Below are 15927 nucleotides of genomic sequence, written 5' to 3' on the forward strand. Positions count from 1 at the left end.
ACCCTTCCGTGTTACACCCTGCGAACCCCAGAAAGCAAATTCCAAGCAGGTGCCTGGCTCACGGCTGTCCCCTCACTGTTAGCTTAGCATCGAGCACGCAGGACGAGGCATGACTAAAGGCATTGACATTACTGAAGGCAATTTGATTTCTTTACTTGAGAAACTGAGAAGAGATTGGAAGATTGCTGCGCGGGCAGACATGTGGAAGTATTCTGTGTTCCACCCATCTATAGACTCGGGGAGATGACACAGAGAGTCCTGATAAAGCCAGGGAGGAAATACACGCCACAGGATGGCAGAGGCGCCCCCTTCTCGAGCTGACGTCCACACGACCTTCTGGCCTGGGCTGCTCCCTGTGCCCCTTCTCAGTGCCTGATCGAAACGGACACAGGATTTCCAGAAGGAGAACACAGTGGAGACTGGCGAATGAGGAAGATGAAGAAACCCATTTGGATGGTACCTTTGGAGGCTCTTCTCCATTTGGAGTTTATGCTTCTGTTACTTCTGAAAATATTTCTCCTGGGAGAGTCTTGGAGAGAGAAAGTGCACTTTGATCCTAAACACAACTTCTTTGGAACCTGTGGAGTGGTGTTTAAAAGCACAAAGTTCCCAATAACCCACAGGTCCCTTCTGAACAAGTCCACTCCCGGCTGTCTCCTTAATCGCTCAAAGACTGAGAAGGTACCTCAAGCAAGATCCAGAGGAAAATAGGGACAGAACTAGCCCAGAGCAAAGAATATGATTTAGGAATACCGCTGCTCTTACGAGGAGAACACGTAGTCCTTCTGCCTGATGAGAAACAATGGTTTCCTGCAACTCATCACAGAGGTCAACGGGAACACGCCGGACCCCTTCCCGAGCCCGACCATCTAACCAACGAATGACAGTGGGAGCTGATTTCTGGGCAGGCCAGGGGATTCCGGCTGCGCACTCCCCAGGGGAGGGAAAGCTAAATCAGCCAGACAAAGGTAGAGCCCTCCAGTTCGGTAAGCAGAGCGCAGACAAGCGTGGTTAATTTTTACTCCGAATACAGCTGGACTGACCACTAAACTGTCGCCTCATATCGAGCTTGTAACTGAGAAACCACAATTTTCCTTTGGAGCACATTTATGAGAAAGCACAAGGGAGCCCGAGGCGTTCTGGGTGAGACTCCTTTGAGCAGGTGGACTGGGGCAATGCACGAGGACTGTCACGTGGCCTCCCTGCAGGGAAGGGGAAGGGGAGTCAGAAGGCAGCCCACACTGTGCCAGGGACAGGGCAGAGAAGAGACAGGGGTGAAAAGGAGATGAAAAAGGAAATAATGGAGGGACAATGATGGCGATTGCTGACTTCTTTAGAAATGCCAGCAGCTTCCAAAGCCTGAGAAGTCTTTGAGCCACAGACGTAACTCAGAGACGATAAAAAGCCTTATTTCTTTTCTGTCCCCCAGTCTCGCCCCGCTTGCTCTGGATGAGCTACCCCCAGCTCAGGCTGCCTCTCCTCTCCCTCTCTAATGTCTAAGCCTCAGGCAGCAACACCTGTGAGTTTATCTGTAGCTCAATCCTATCTCGAACTACCAGCTCAGAAAACAGAAGAGGTAATCCTGATGCTTCTGGCATGTTTGAGATCATTAAGATAACGAATCCTTTACATTTTACAAATTCCTTTAAAACGTTTCGGAAGAAATAATTCATGAGTGCCACCCACGGTTTTGGAAGCAAGATGACTCCTGTCTCCATGGGTCCCCAGTAACTCCCCGTTTTGAAGAGAGGAAAACAAGCAGTAGAATTCTCTGACACTTTCACCATCACAAAAATTCACTACTTGTTCCCACTTATAAACACTGATATATGAAAATCCGTGCACATTTCAACCGTGTGTGTGTGTGTGTGTGTGTGTGTGTGTGGCATTTTGAATGTGGGGGGTGGGGAGAATGGGTAAACCAGAGCACTGGTCTATTTTCCATCACCTGAAGACTTAAACTAAGAGCAGGCTTCGGGCATGACAAAATATTCAGGCAACTTCTACAGACGAAGTCAGACAACAGATGTCTACTAATCCCACACCACTTGGGTGACAAGAGCGGAGCTGTAGTCTAGGAGTGTGTCATAGAGAATTAGTCGGTCTACAGGAACGGGAGAATTTCTATTGAGGAGGGAAGGGCCAGGGGTGGAGATGGAATGACAGGATGCCAAGAGGCGGGGAAGCTGGGAAGAGAGCTCAGAGAACCACGAAAATGGCTCAGCACCAGCCCCAGGACCTTACACCCAGCGTGCCGTGGGTGTGACGTCGAGCCTCTGCCCTCCACCAGGGCTCCAGCTTCGCCTTCCTGGGGAATTCCACATTAAGGAAAGAAGTCCCGACATTAGAGAAGAGATCGGCAAGCCCATAAGATTCATCGCCCTTGAGTCATCTGTACCATCTTTTGCTCCTTGTATTTCATTCATTTGTACGTTGCTTTGTTGGAATGTGTCTATTCAGGAAGCGAGAAGTGTCTGGATTCACACTGAAAACCACAAAATAATCTCCCATGTTTTCTCTTTGACAGGGGATGAGAGAGGGAGGTGAAGTCTTAAGTCCACCGAGGAATTTCAGGCCCTTCCCTTTGGACCTCACTGAGATCGGTCGTTTCCAAAATAGGCTCCCTGGACCAGCAGCACCAGCATCACCTGGGAACGAGTTCGAAATGCAGATTCTCAGGACCCTCATCCCACCAGTCATGCCTGACAGTCAGAGACTCTGGGACCGGGCCCCGCGCTGCACGTCCTCCTAAGTTCTGCCGGCGATGCTCGCTAAAGCGTGAGAGCCACGGCTTACATTACGGGACTTCCTTCTGGAACATCCCTTCCTTACAGACTCACTCTCGCTGCAAGGCGGCCAAGGGAGGGATGGCCCCATGACGTGCTCTTGGGTAAAGGCTCACAGTTGGGTTTCCCCCTTCGGTCTGTTGATGGGTATGATTTCGTTTCCCCGTTTATTTGATGGGCGCACGTGGAACCCGAAGCAACATTTCTCTATAAACAGTGTCAGCATCTTGCACTGACTTCTTAGGAACTTTTTCAGCCGTTTCAGGCAACAATCCCCCATGTGGCCCTAACACCCAGCACTCTGGTGAATGTTACGATTGTTTCGCAGACAGGAAGCGACTGCAACATTAACACTATCCAGAAGTGAGTGGTGATAAACTCTGGCACGGCTACAGAAAAGAAAAACCAGGCTCAGAGACGCAGGAACTTCCAGAATACATCTTGCAGTGGAGAGGAAAAACCCATACAAACTCAAAACAAAACCGGTTCAAATAAACCTTGTTCCCCGCCATCTATAAACAGAGGGAGTTCAAGGGAGAGTCTTTTGGCCCCCGAAAGAATGGTGGAATGAGATAAGTTGGGGTTTCTCTTTTCTTTTCCCGTGCGGGATTGCCTTGGCGCCCCATTACGAAGGCATTTCAAATATCCATTAATGATTTAATTGACGAAGCCTCCTTCTTCCCTCGCTACCACGTTGGGTTTATCTGGGCAGAACTTCCTGCTATTATCTTAAGTCTCTGGCAGCCTAATGAAGGCTGTATGTCAGCAAACACTATTTTTTAAAAATCGGAGGATAAACTCACAAGGAGTAAACACTCCTTTAGATGTTAGAGGTTACTCATGCCCCAACTTGACTTGGGTGTCTGACCCGGCTGCCTCAAGAAGTCCACGTGGTTCTGGGCCGTTCTGTCATGTTCCCAGAGCACATTCTTCATCGGGCTTGAAATACGACCCAGTTAATGAATTTACCTTCTTCACAAACCAGGTACTGGTCAGAATGCCCAACGTGAAAATCTCTGTGCTGAGTATTTTCAAATTGGGATCCTTTTTATCTCCTACAGCAGAGTCCCTGTTTCATTTGTTTTTTTCTTCTAAAAAGGAACACTCACTGCCAATCTGCTGTGACACATCTGAACTGTGAGGCGCCCCATGTTTTCCAGGAGAAATCACTGGAATTCTCTGCAGCCCAGCGAAAGCCCTCTTGACGAGTTCAGGGGAATCAGCCTGTTTGTGTTGGCTTGCTGGGCCTTCAAGGCTCCTAGACTGAGCTGACTCAGGCACAGGCCGGCAGCCCTGGAGAAGGCATTAGCCTCCCCCATGCATGTACCCTGCAGGCTTCATGGTCAAGAACTACGCCAGGGAGTTCAAGTGATGACTTGCTTTAGGAAAACAGAAGCTAACAGTCCAAGAAGCAACGTCCCCAAGAAAAGGTCAATGGGCCTCTGTGCTGGAATGGATGTAACAAATATTGAAAGAAGGATAATATAAAAATGTATTTGCTCATTTTGATTTATTTCCAGGGACTTGGCTTTCACTCCACGGAGCGGTTCACCAACTCAAACTTGATTTCTGCTGACTTGTTTAGCCACCCCACTTCTCTTTGCCTTCCTTCTCTGTGCCTTTCAATCCTATTTCACAGTCCCTTCCAAAGGGACCACAAAGTAATAGCACCAGAGATATTCTCAGTCTATCAAGTGACTACATATTAAGTGGTTTTATGAGGCAGGGAGTCTGAGCCAAGCCTCTGTACAACGTGGAGGAAAAGCCGGGGCTCCAGGAAGACTGGTCCTGGCCACAGGGAATGGCCAGGCCCAGTTCAATCCCAACCGCTGGAGTAGCATCTTCTCTTCCCAAAGCGTGATCCCCGATGAAGCTGAAGAGTGCCTCTCTGAATTTAAGATTGTGGTGTGTCTCAGGCAGAGGGGCCCCCATGGAATCCCCCTACTTTCACTTCAGGAAGCAGAGCCTGGACCAAGATAAAGAGAATTGTCCAAGAGCCACAAGAAGCCTGCAGGGGAAGCCGGCTGAGGAAGAACACGGACCTGGGGGACAATGCCCTGTTCTCCCTGGGGCCCACCCAATCTCCGGGAACCTTAAACCACAGCCACGGGCTGTCCCGGTGCTTGCTGGGAAATAATCCCAGTGGCTTCCTGGGACCAAGTGGAGTAAGAGAGGGGTGGAGAGAGATGCCAGGCAGGAGATCTGCACAGGCCGGCATTTGTACCCACCTCCATGTGGATTCCCACACACCCTGTCTGAAGCCCAGCCCCCATCACTCTCCCGTGAAGTTTCCATGGGCTTTCCAGCCCCACTTGGAGATTATTGGCTACACCGTCACCACCACATCCACTGACCTCTCTTGTTTGCAGCTCTGCTCCCACCTCCTAAAACAGTACCTCACACATACTAAGTCTTTAGTGAGTGCTTGCTAAGTGAATGCAGAAATTCTTGTCTCGGAGATGAGGAAGTGGAGGCTGAGGGAGACCAGCCAACTATTGCTTCAATTTATTCCAGATCATCCCACTAATCGGAGGTAAAGTTGCCTGGCAAACACAGCATGGTTTTACAAATGCATAGATCCAGAGATGGGCTCATGATCAAGGGAACTGGAAATTGTCAAGATGCCCAATTATTCTGCTTAGGGTCCCGGGAGCACAGGTGTGCTTACTAAAGGCCTTGAACTCCGTGACCCCTGAACTTGTCACTCTGAGAAATAGCAATATTAATACTTTTAATGAATGGGGTGTTCTACCTTAATGGCATGTTCCTACAACTTAAGAGATGGGTCATCTGTTGAGAAGTAACATCTACTACCACCAATCCTATCTGAATGACAAAGACCAAATCGACACCACACCTGGAGGAAGAACATTGGGGTCTCCCAGTGAACCGTACACTTGGATAAATCCCATGGACATGCACAACCACCAAATGAGTTATTATTAGGAAATCTGCTAAGTACCCAGAATTACAACCTTCCCCATATTATCACCGTTCGAAAGGTTGATATAACAAAAATTGATTAGAGAGAGCAATAAAGGCTGCTTGGGGAGCTATTAATATGCTTAGGTTCAGGAACATTTATTGAACAAAGGATATTTTCCAGATGCTCTGAGTGTTCACAGAAATAATAACGAAATCTGTCTCCCGGAGGACATGGGATCGCCATAAAGGAAAATTCCCCCACGATGGGGATCAAATAAAAGTGGGAAAATACACTGGCCAAGAGTTTTCTGAAAAGAGGACCCAGATACCAGGATAGCTGCAGCCTAAGCTTAAGGCAGGAGTTAGATGAGCTGACCTATCAGGGGCCCCATAATTGTTTGTTTTTACTTTAGGAGGGGACAAAGGCCACTTCAGAAGAGAAAGTGCCTGACATTCCATTAATCTGCTTTGTACCATGTTACAAATAAAATTTAAGGAATCCAACGGACCCTTAATGAAAAAAATAAATCTTGAGAAGCTATTATCTGGGAAACCTGGACATCGTCTGAGGACCTGGTTGTCTGTAACAACCTGCATTCGCCCGGTGGGATTGCCAGGGGATCAGATATCAGACCGTAAAGTTGCTAATATAACCGATGCAGCCTGATGGGAGTGAGGGCATCAATCAATTAGGAAGTCTGTGTGGGGAGGGGGGTGCCTGCTCCGAAGCCTTGATTCTGAAAACAGAAGGTCTCTGTGGAATGTTTCCATGGGCGACAGTGGAAGGCCAAGTAAAACCAGGTGTGGGGACAGGTGATGAGCACTAGCCCGGCCCCGTCTCAATTCAGGATGTAAACTGCTTGCTTCCTCCAAATTGCGGCAACCGGAAATTGAGTTCTTTCTTTCAAGGGTGACTTCAAAGTTTAAAAACCACCTATTTTAAGCTGTCCGTGTTTGGGGGCAAATCAGAGAAAACACACATGCTCAGAAATATCCCAATGTAGTTAATTTGCCTTGCTTTCTGGATTTCAGAGGCTGATGGCTAAATTTATCTCGTACTTTGGTTCACGGGCTGTTAGTAGCATCAATGCTACTCATGGCTTTTTTTTTTTTTTTTTTTTTTTTTTTTCTAATTTCCTGCTCCCATTCCCCATCCCTCACAGGCAACAGTTCCAGTATATTTAATATGTATCCTCGAATTTGTAGGTTATCTCTCTAACAAATGCAGAACTGTGTTGTGTGTGTGTGTGTGTGTGTGCGTGTGTGTTAATTTACATGAGTCACAATGGGCTGTAAACCCTTTTTTGTCCTTTTTTAATTCGACGCTCTTCTTCGAAGTTCTATCCCTGTTGTTATAAGACCAGTGATCTGTGGCCTCACTACCGCCTCGTGTTCCATGATAACCAAATCCACCCCGTGTTACTGAACTGTCTCTCTCCTCACTGACACACAGATGTACTCCACAAGCAGTAAGCTTTAGACATTTGCATCTCTCTCTTTCTCAGCGTTCATGCAAAGGTTTTTTTTCTGAGATTCCCCCACGAGTGGGATTCTGAGTCCCTGTGCAAATACATCATTTGAGTGCCTCAGCCTGGTCTTTTGGATTCCTGACCAGTTCCCATTCCCATCAAGAGGACATGAGGGCTCCTATTTCCCATATCCCATCAACCCCCATTATCCAATTAAAATGGTTATCAATTTTTGCTATTTAAGATGGAAATAGAGGGGTGCCTGGGTGGCTCAGTGGGTTAAAGCCTCTTCCCTCGGCTCAGGTCATAATCCCAGGGTCCTGGGATCGAGCCCGCATCGGGCTCTCTGCTCAGCGGGGAGCCTGCTTCCTTCCCCCTCTCTCTCTCTGCCTGCCTCTCTGCCTACTTGTGATCTGTCAAATAAATAAACAAAATCTTTTAAAAAAGTAAAATGGAAATAGAATGTCAGCCTATTCTTTTAATTTGCACTTCTCTGAATATTACTGGGTCTGAGCATCTCTTCATAATCTTGTCGGCCAGATGAGTTCACCCCATCTGTGAACTGCCATTCATACCCTTTGCCCATGTTTCTCTATACGCTCTTCTCTTTCACCTCTTTATTGGCAGAGTTCCTTGTAGTCTGTGTATTGGTCTCTCATTGGTCTTAGACACTGCTGGTACGTTTCCTTAATTTTTCATCTATTAACCTTGTCTATGTTGTCTTTTTTAAACATAACTCTTTAAGTTTTGTGTAATCAGAACCATCAATTACCCAGGCTAATTGATTACATCAATTATTCAAGCTTTGTTTTTTTTGAGGTCTTTCTTCCCCCACTGTTTTCTCCTATTAGCCTGCCGGGGTAGCTTTTCACATTCAGGCTTTCCATCCTTCCAGCCTCCACCTTATATATGGTGTGAGGTCGCTTTGTTATCTCCATATAAATTCAATTTTCTCAACACCTTCTGCTATGTAATTTGTCCTGTTGTCCATTGACCTTTATCCTATCAAGCTGTTATAAATGTATATGAATATGGATACCAAGGAATCAGTCTATACAATCTCTCTGTTCAGTTCATCTACTACTCTGTTCTTATGCCACTAGCACACTGTTTTTATTTCCATGTGTTTCTACTGTGTCTTAATATCTAGTAATGAATATTCCTTCCTCCTCTTTTCTAAAGTGACCTAGCTTTTCATGAACCCATATTCTTCTGTCTGTAGAATAATGTTGGCACATCCCTTAAAAAATCTAACTGGAGGATCACCTGGGTGGCTCAGTGGGTTAAAGCCTCTGTCTTCTGCTCAGGTCATGATCCCGGGGTCCTGGGATCGAGCCCTGTGTTGGGCTCTGCTCAGCGGGGAGCTTGCTTCCCCCTTTTTCACTCTTCTGACTGCCTCTCTGCCTACTTGTGATCTCTGTCAAATGGATGAATAAAATCTTTAAAAAAAAAAATCTAACTGGAATTTTGTTTGGATCATACTGACACGTGCATTAGTTTGGAGAGAACCGATATGTTCATAATGTTAAAGCACTCCATAAGCATGGAGAAGCTCTCCATTTAGTATTTTCATAAATGTTATTTGTGGATATGATGTTTATTCTTTATTAATTCCAAGACAATTAAAAAATTTTTTTTGCCACTATGAAGGCATCTTGTTTTCTGTTTTATTTTCTGATTAGTTACTGGTGGTATGGAAAGTACAATTGCTTTTTCTGAGTTATTTGTGTCTTTGCCAATTTTCTGAGCTACCTTATTCTAATATTTTCCTGGTGGTTCTTCCTGATTTCTCTCTAGATCATATCATCCATCACTAGATGACAACTGAATGCCCTCTCTCCCAATCATTAGACTGACATTGTTTTGTTTTGTTTGGGTTTTAGCTCATAGAGGTTTCCATGATACTATGTTAAAACAGCAACAGCATATGTTCTGAATCCTAAAGGGAATGAGTCCAAAGTTTAAGATAGGTCAGAGGCATAAATCTTTCCCACATCAAGGAAGTACCCTTCTAGATATAATGTCAAAGATGGTTTTATCATATACTGATGTTGAATTTTATAAAAATGCCTTTTATATATCTGAGATGATCAGGTAATTTTTCTCCTTGGGATTAACATAGCAATACATTTTGGGGGGTTAAACCGTCTTTGCTTTTCTAGACTAAATTCTCCATGATCATCTATTACTTTTACCCTCTCATATTTTGAGCTAACAGTTCACTTTACATTTTTAGATCTGTGTTTAAATGCCAAATGGCCCACTGTACAGACCCTGACAAAATCTGAAGTGACTAATACACTTGTCTCATAAAACGATTTCTAATGCCTTCACTCTTTTTCTATTTCCCAGAGTTGTCTATTTTTTTTTTTTTTTTTTTTTTTTTTTACCTTGGGTAGAACTTACCTATGAAACCACTGGATCTGAGGCTTTCATGGGAAAAGGAACTTAATTGCCATTTTAATGTCATGATTGCTTATTGAGCTATTCAATTTTTTTCAGTTTCTCTTGCCCTACTTTGGTATTCTATAATTTTCCGTAAAAGTATCTATTTCATGATGTTTTCAAATCTGTTGATGGATAGTTGTTCCTAATAGTCATGTTTTTTCCTCAGCTCTATCTACTTCGTTTCCCCATTTTTCATTCCGCATTTTTGTTATTTGCTTATTCTCTTTTTATCCGGATCAGACTGGCCAGAGGGTGCCTCTTACAGTGTTTTCAAAGTATCAGATTTGGGTTTTATTAATCTTCTCTGTTAAGTTTTTCTCAAATTTCTTATCTTAAATTTCTTATAGCTGCCCTAATTTATCTTTGTGTGTTCTTTTTACAACTTCTTCTTGTGAACCCTTAGATCAATTGTTTTTAGTTTTTCTTGTTTTCAAATAACTGTATCTAAAGCTATATTTTCCCTCTAAGTATTACTTTAGCTATCTTACACATGCTGATAGGTGGTTTTCAAATTACTGTTTAATTCCAAGTATTTGAGAATTTCCCTTAAGATTTTTGTTTTAACCTGAAATAGGTTCTAGACACATGAGATATTTTAGCTTTCTTTTGATCCTGATCTCTCATTTTATGACATTTTCATCAGAAAATATATTCTGCATTAAATAGCATTCTTTGGAATCAGAAGCTTCCTTGGTGACCTAGTAAACTAGTAAATATTTTCTTGTGAATGAGCTAGTCTCCAAAAAAGTAGATCTTTACTGTTTGTTGGTCCTAGAATTTCACACATGTCTATTATTTTCCCACCTTTATGTCTCACTTGGATCTTTATATATATTTGCTTATCTTTGGTCAGCTTAACCCATCAGCTTGAGAGAACTGTTTTAAAATTACTGCCAACAATTGTTGACTTAACCCTTTCCTCCCACAGCTCTATCAGTAATATAAGGTGACCATTTTGTATATATTACAGAGATGCCATCAGGTGGATTTATGTTCATTATGACTAGGGATTCTTGTTCTATTGTTACATTTGTAAGTATGTCACAGCCTTCTTTGTCCTTAGTGGTTTTTCCTTTTAGTCTTATTTCATGAGATATTAACACTGCTGGGGCGAGTGGTTCAGTCAGTTAAGCCTCTGACTTTGGCTCAGGCCATGATCTCAGGGTCATGGATCCAGCCCCACGTTGGGCTCCACGATCAGAAAGGAATCTGCTCGAGGAGTAGCATCTCCTTCTCCCTCCCCCTCTGCTCATGTCCCACCCCCACTCGTGTGTGCCCTCTCACTCTCTCTCTCTGTGACGTTCTCTTTCAAGTAAATAAATAAAATATTTTCTAAAAAGATATTAGCGTTGCTATTCCAGCTTTCTTTTGGTTCCCACTTTTCTAAAATATATATACTTTTTCATTGTTTTGTTCTTAGTCTAACCAAGGTTCTTTCCTTTCACTAATCTCTTACTGAAAAAATATTGCTACATTTTATGTACTGTATCCAATCTGAGTAATTCTGCCTTTTGACTGGGGATTTAATCTTTATCGAAATTACTTTTTGCTACATTAAGATTTATTTCTGCCATCTTAATTTACTTTTTTCCCCAACTACTATGCCTTCTTTTGGTTTTCCTTCTCCTTTCCTGCCTTCCACTGGATAGATCAAGCTCCTTGTTTAAAATGGTACCTTCGATTTTTGTCTTCTGATAGTTGCTCCTAATTTATCAGGATTCAAATCAGATTTCCCTTCTCCATTTCTTTAAATTATCCACATGTACATCTTATATTTAACAAAAGTGCCTTAGCATGCTTTCATCAACTGCTGTTCTCAGTTCTTCCTCTAGCCCACCAGCTGTAGGTCCACTGTGTCTTGGATTTTTTTTTTTAAGATTCTATTTATTTACTTGAGAGCAAGAGAGAGAGAACATGAGCTGGGGGGGAGGCAGAGGGAGAGAGAGAAGCAGACCCCCACTCTGAGCAGGGAGCCTGACTCAGAGCTCAATTCCAGAACCCTGGGATCAATGACCTGAGCTAAAAGCAGATGCTTCACCAACTGAGCCCCACAGGTGCCCCATGTCTCCAATTTTAGTTCTGTGTTGTGCTGCACAAAGATCGCTCTGGGGACATGCCTCAGTCTCACTTCTGGAGGCTGAGGACTTCAAAGATGCTTCTCCAAGCTCTCCTTTCTATACATAAAGAAACTTGAAAGTGTGTAGAGTAGAGAGTGGGCTGCGTTCTCCTGGAAGAGCATTGTGTAGATGTTGACTCACAGGCAATTAACAAAAATAAACTTTACCACATGAATGAACATCAAATCATCACAAACAACACTTTAGCCTTGGAAACTTGGTGGGTGAGAAGGGAACGTTCCACCATTCCCAAGAAACAAGTGGTTCACTTCATTGCGTGAGAACAGCCGAAGAATGCTGCTAGACCCGAGAACCAAACCACACGCCTCTAACAGAAGGCACTTAAGTTCATCAAGAGTTCTAAGTAGAAGATACATATTAAGCAGACATGCACTGAGTCAAGACCTGCCCACAGCATATAATTCCACACATAGATATTGTGACACAGGTATACCTTACTGGTTGTCATATGTGTGTTTCTACACAGACACACACTTTCTAAACCATACTTTCAGAATACTGTAATCAAACCAAACTATTAAATATCCATTTTTTAACATAATAGTCAATATTAGTCCTAACAGTGTGATTTTTTTTAAAAAAGATCTTATTTATTTATTGAGGGAGAGAGTGTGTATGTGCACAAGCAGTGGGGAGGGGCAGAGGGAAAGGGAGAGAGACAAGCAGACTCCCTGCTGAGTGGGGAGCCCGATGCCAGGCTCCATCCCAGGACCCTGAGATCATGACCTGAGCTGAAGGCAGACATTTAATTGACCGAGTCACCCAGGTGCCAACACTGTGATTTAACAGCCAAAAGAAACTATTCTTCTCAAGAACAAACATCGAAATCAAAGATCTATCATTTTATCTAAGGCTACGATTCACACATCTTCACATCAGCCAACTCATTTAGCTCAGTCGTTCCCTTCCATGTGTTCCTTAACATTTTTCTTAAATCCTTATACAACTGGAATTTCCCTAGTCCTCACAAGCCTTTGGATATAAATGAGACTATATTAAATTCATGCTGACATTCTTTTGGCTCCAAAACTTCAGCTGCTTATCCGTCAGAGATGAGCCCTCTGCCTTGGTCTTTCCTGGGTTCTTCTGGGAGACCATAGGAGCCCCTCACCTATTTTTCCACCCCAGCCTCCCTGTCAGTGTCCGCTGCCCACTAACCCACATGAGGAAGGCCCATCATCCTTCCCCCTCCACTGTCAGAATGCTGTTGGGCTCACTTTGGTAGGACTTCACTGCATAGCTTCCTATGGAGGACGAGGAGGTGTGTCCCCTTCTCTACACCACTGTGCTCCAACATCAGCGAGGCACCCACACAAAACTAGTCATAGCTTGCAAAATATTTTGTGAAGAGAGCTCCTTCAGGTCTTCATTGGCAACTTTCTCTCTCCCCAGGGCTCAGCACTCTTGGTCCATGAAGGCAGGCCCAGATGCAGGGGCAGGTCACTATGATCTCCACCCTCCATCCCAGAAACACACATGTACAAAAATCTTCATACGAAACTCTGATTGCACAATCCTCTGCAGTAAGGGGAGATACTTAGTTGTTACAGGTAGCATATCTGGGAAGAGGCTTGGACAAGAAATAATTCAGATAAAACCAAACCCGAAATTTTGGCTTAGTCTTGGCTGAAACTTTGTGTACCTTCCTCTCCCTGAAAAAACTCTGGTGGTTTTAAGATTCTCGTTTTGTTCCAAAAGTAATTTTGAAATTTTATCATCAAAGTAAGAATATATGAATTATTTATATATATGTTGATCCATCAATAATACCTTAGTCATGAGAGTACTTTTTTTTGGGGGGGGGGGGGGAGTGATATTTCAAAGCCGTGGTGGTCGTTGGGACTGTTAACAAATATTCAAGTTCACTTCCTCCCAGGGGTGTGGTGAAACTGCGCTTGCCTGCCTTCCTGGAGTTAGGTATGGTCTCTAGGAGCTGCAACTTCAAGGCAACTGCCTTGAACAACTCCAGGGGGCAGCATTAATGCTACAGGTTATGAGGCTACATTCCGTGTACTGTGCCCCTCTATAGTGCCATCCTTGGAAGCAGGCAGCACTTTGGCAATGAATAAATACATGTGTTTCCTGAGTTTTTCATCAAGTTTAACTTATGAATGGGAACATTCTTACTGGAGTATAATAGTTTTGAACCTGGAGAAGGAATAATATATTACTATATTTTTTAACCTCTGAGAAGGATCTTTCTTCCCACTGCCATCAAAGTATTGATTTACTGGAAGGCAGTACTCAGTGGCGACAAGGACTAGGAGGAATATGCCCCCACCCCCAAAAGGGACAGTTGGAAATTGTGGAAGCATTTTTGCTGGTTGGAAGTGCTTTGATGATGGTACCTAGTACACTGAGGTCAGGGATGCCAAGAAACTTCATGCAATGCACAAAAAGACCCCACAACAAAGGATTACCCTGCCCCAAAGGCCAAATGTGTCACTGTTGAGAAACTGTGCCTTAACATAAGGCTGAAGAGAAATAGAGTCATCTTCAGAGAGAGAATTCTCATTTTATATTGACTAAATACTCTCCTTCACTGGGACTAGAAAAGAGAAGAAGTTGAAGATGGTATAAAGCTCAAGAAGATGGACCATAACTTTCCACTCCTTCCATGTAGACAGCACACAGTGGCTTCCTTTCTGTGCTTACAGCATGGAAAGAGGGAAGAGTAACTTTCAATAGAGAAACCTAGCAAATACTACCTCAGCCAGGTGGCCAAGTTGAACATCAACAGTAACAAGGTATGTTGACAGTATGTACCCTCGATACAATGTGATTCCATGGCACTTTATCTCCCAAAACCCATAATCTTAATCTTAATGTGAGAAAAACATGTGAAAAATCCAAGTTGATGGACACTCTACAAAATGCCTGACTAGTGCCCTCAAAGTCATAAAAAAACAAGCAAACTCTGAGACACCATCAGAACCAAGAGAAGCCTAAGGAGATGAGACAAGTAAATGTAACATGGTGTCATGGGTGGCATGCTGGGTTGGAAGAAGTATATTGGATAAAAACAAAGAAAACCAGAATAAAGTATGGACTTCTTGAATAATAATGTATCAGTATTTAAAAAAAAATAATGTATTTATTCACTCATTGTGAGGAATGTGCCATCCTAGAGTAGGATGTTCATGATAGGGAAAATGGGGTATGGTATCATTCTAAGGTGAGATGTTTATTTTTTAAAAGATGAAATAAGGGATTTAGAATTATAAAGAATTTCCAACAGTTTCAAAGCTGAAAAATAAAATTGCTCATAAAGAGACATGACAGAAATATGTAATGGACTGGATGAATGGTCATTCATCACGTCTGATTCATGGTGATGGTCTGAAGATGGGCTTCTCACTGACGGAACAGCTTTTGACCACATAGTACATGCAATGCATAATAAAAGTGTGCCACGAGGAGATATTAATCTGCTCAAAGACACAAGAGGCACATGCGAGATGATTGAACAAGACCAAAAATAGCTTCTGTTAATGGGAGCAGTGGTGTGTTCAACCCGTGTTCTGTTGAGCCAAAGCAACCCACAAGAGTCTGGTCTTGATATGCTTAAGTATATTTTAGCTATTATTAAAACTATAATAAAAAAGCAATACAATCTCACAACGTCTCTGTAACCTGACATAACATGTGTGTGGTGGTTAACTTTATGAATAACTTGAATGGGTCACAGGGTGCCCAGATATTTGGCTCAATGGGATTTCTGGTGTGTCTGGTATGTGTGTGTGTTGGGGGTGGGGGGGATATTGCAGAGGAAATTAGCATTTGAATCAGTGGACTCACTAAAGTGATTTGCCTTCCCCATGTGGGTGGTGATTGTCCAATCCATTAAGGAGCTCAATGCTGCAAAAAGGAGGAGGAAGACAGAATTGGCCCTTCCTGCCTGATAGCTTGAGCTGGGACACTGATCTCCTGCCCTTAGTGCTCTTGGCTCTCAGGCCTAGGGGCTGAGTTGATTACACCACCAGCTTTCCTGAGCCTGCAGGGGCACATGTCTCAGCCTCCATAAATTTATGAGCCAATTCCTTATATTAAGCTTCTTTGTTCATATGTGTGTGTGTGTGTTTGTAAATATACATACATGCACTTAGTATATATATATTTTATATACATACTATCTATCATCTCTCTGTATATCTCCAATGT

The sequence above is a fragment of the Mustela nivalis genome, assembly GCF_964662115.1.
Source record: "Mustela nivalis genome assembly, chromosome: 2".
In the NCBI taxonomy this organism is placed as follows: domain Eukaryota; kingdom Metazoa; phylum Chordata; class Mammalia; order Carnivora; family Mustelidae; genus Mustela; species Mustela nivalis.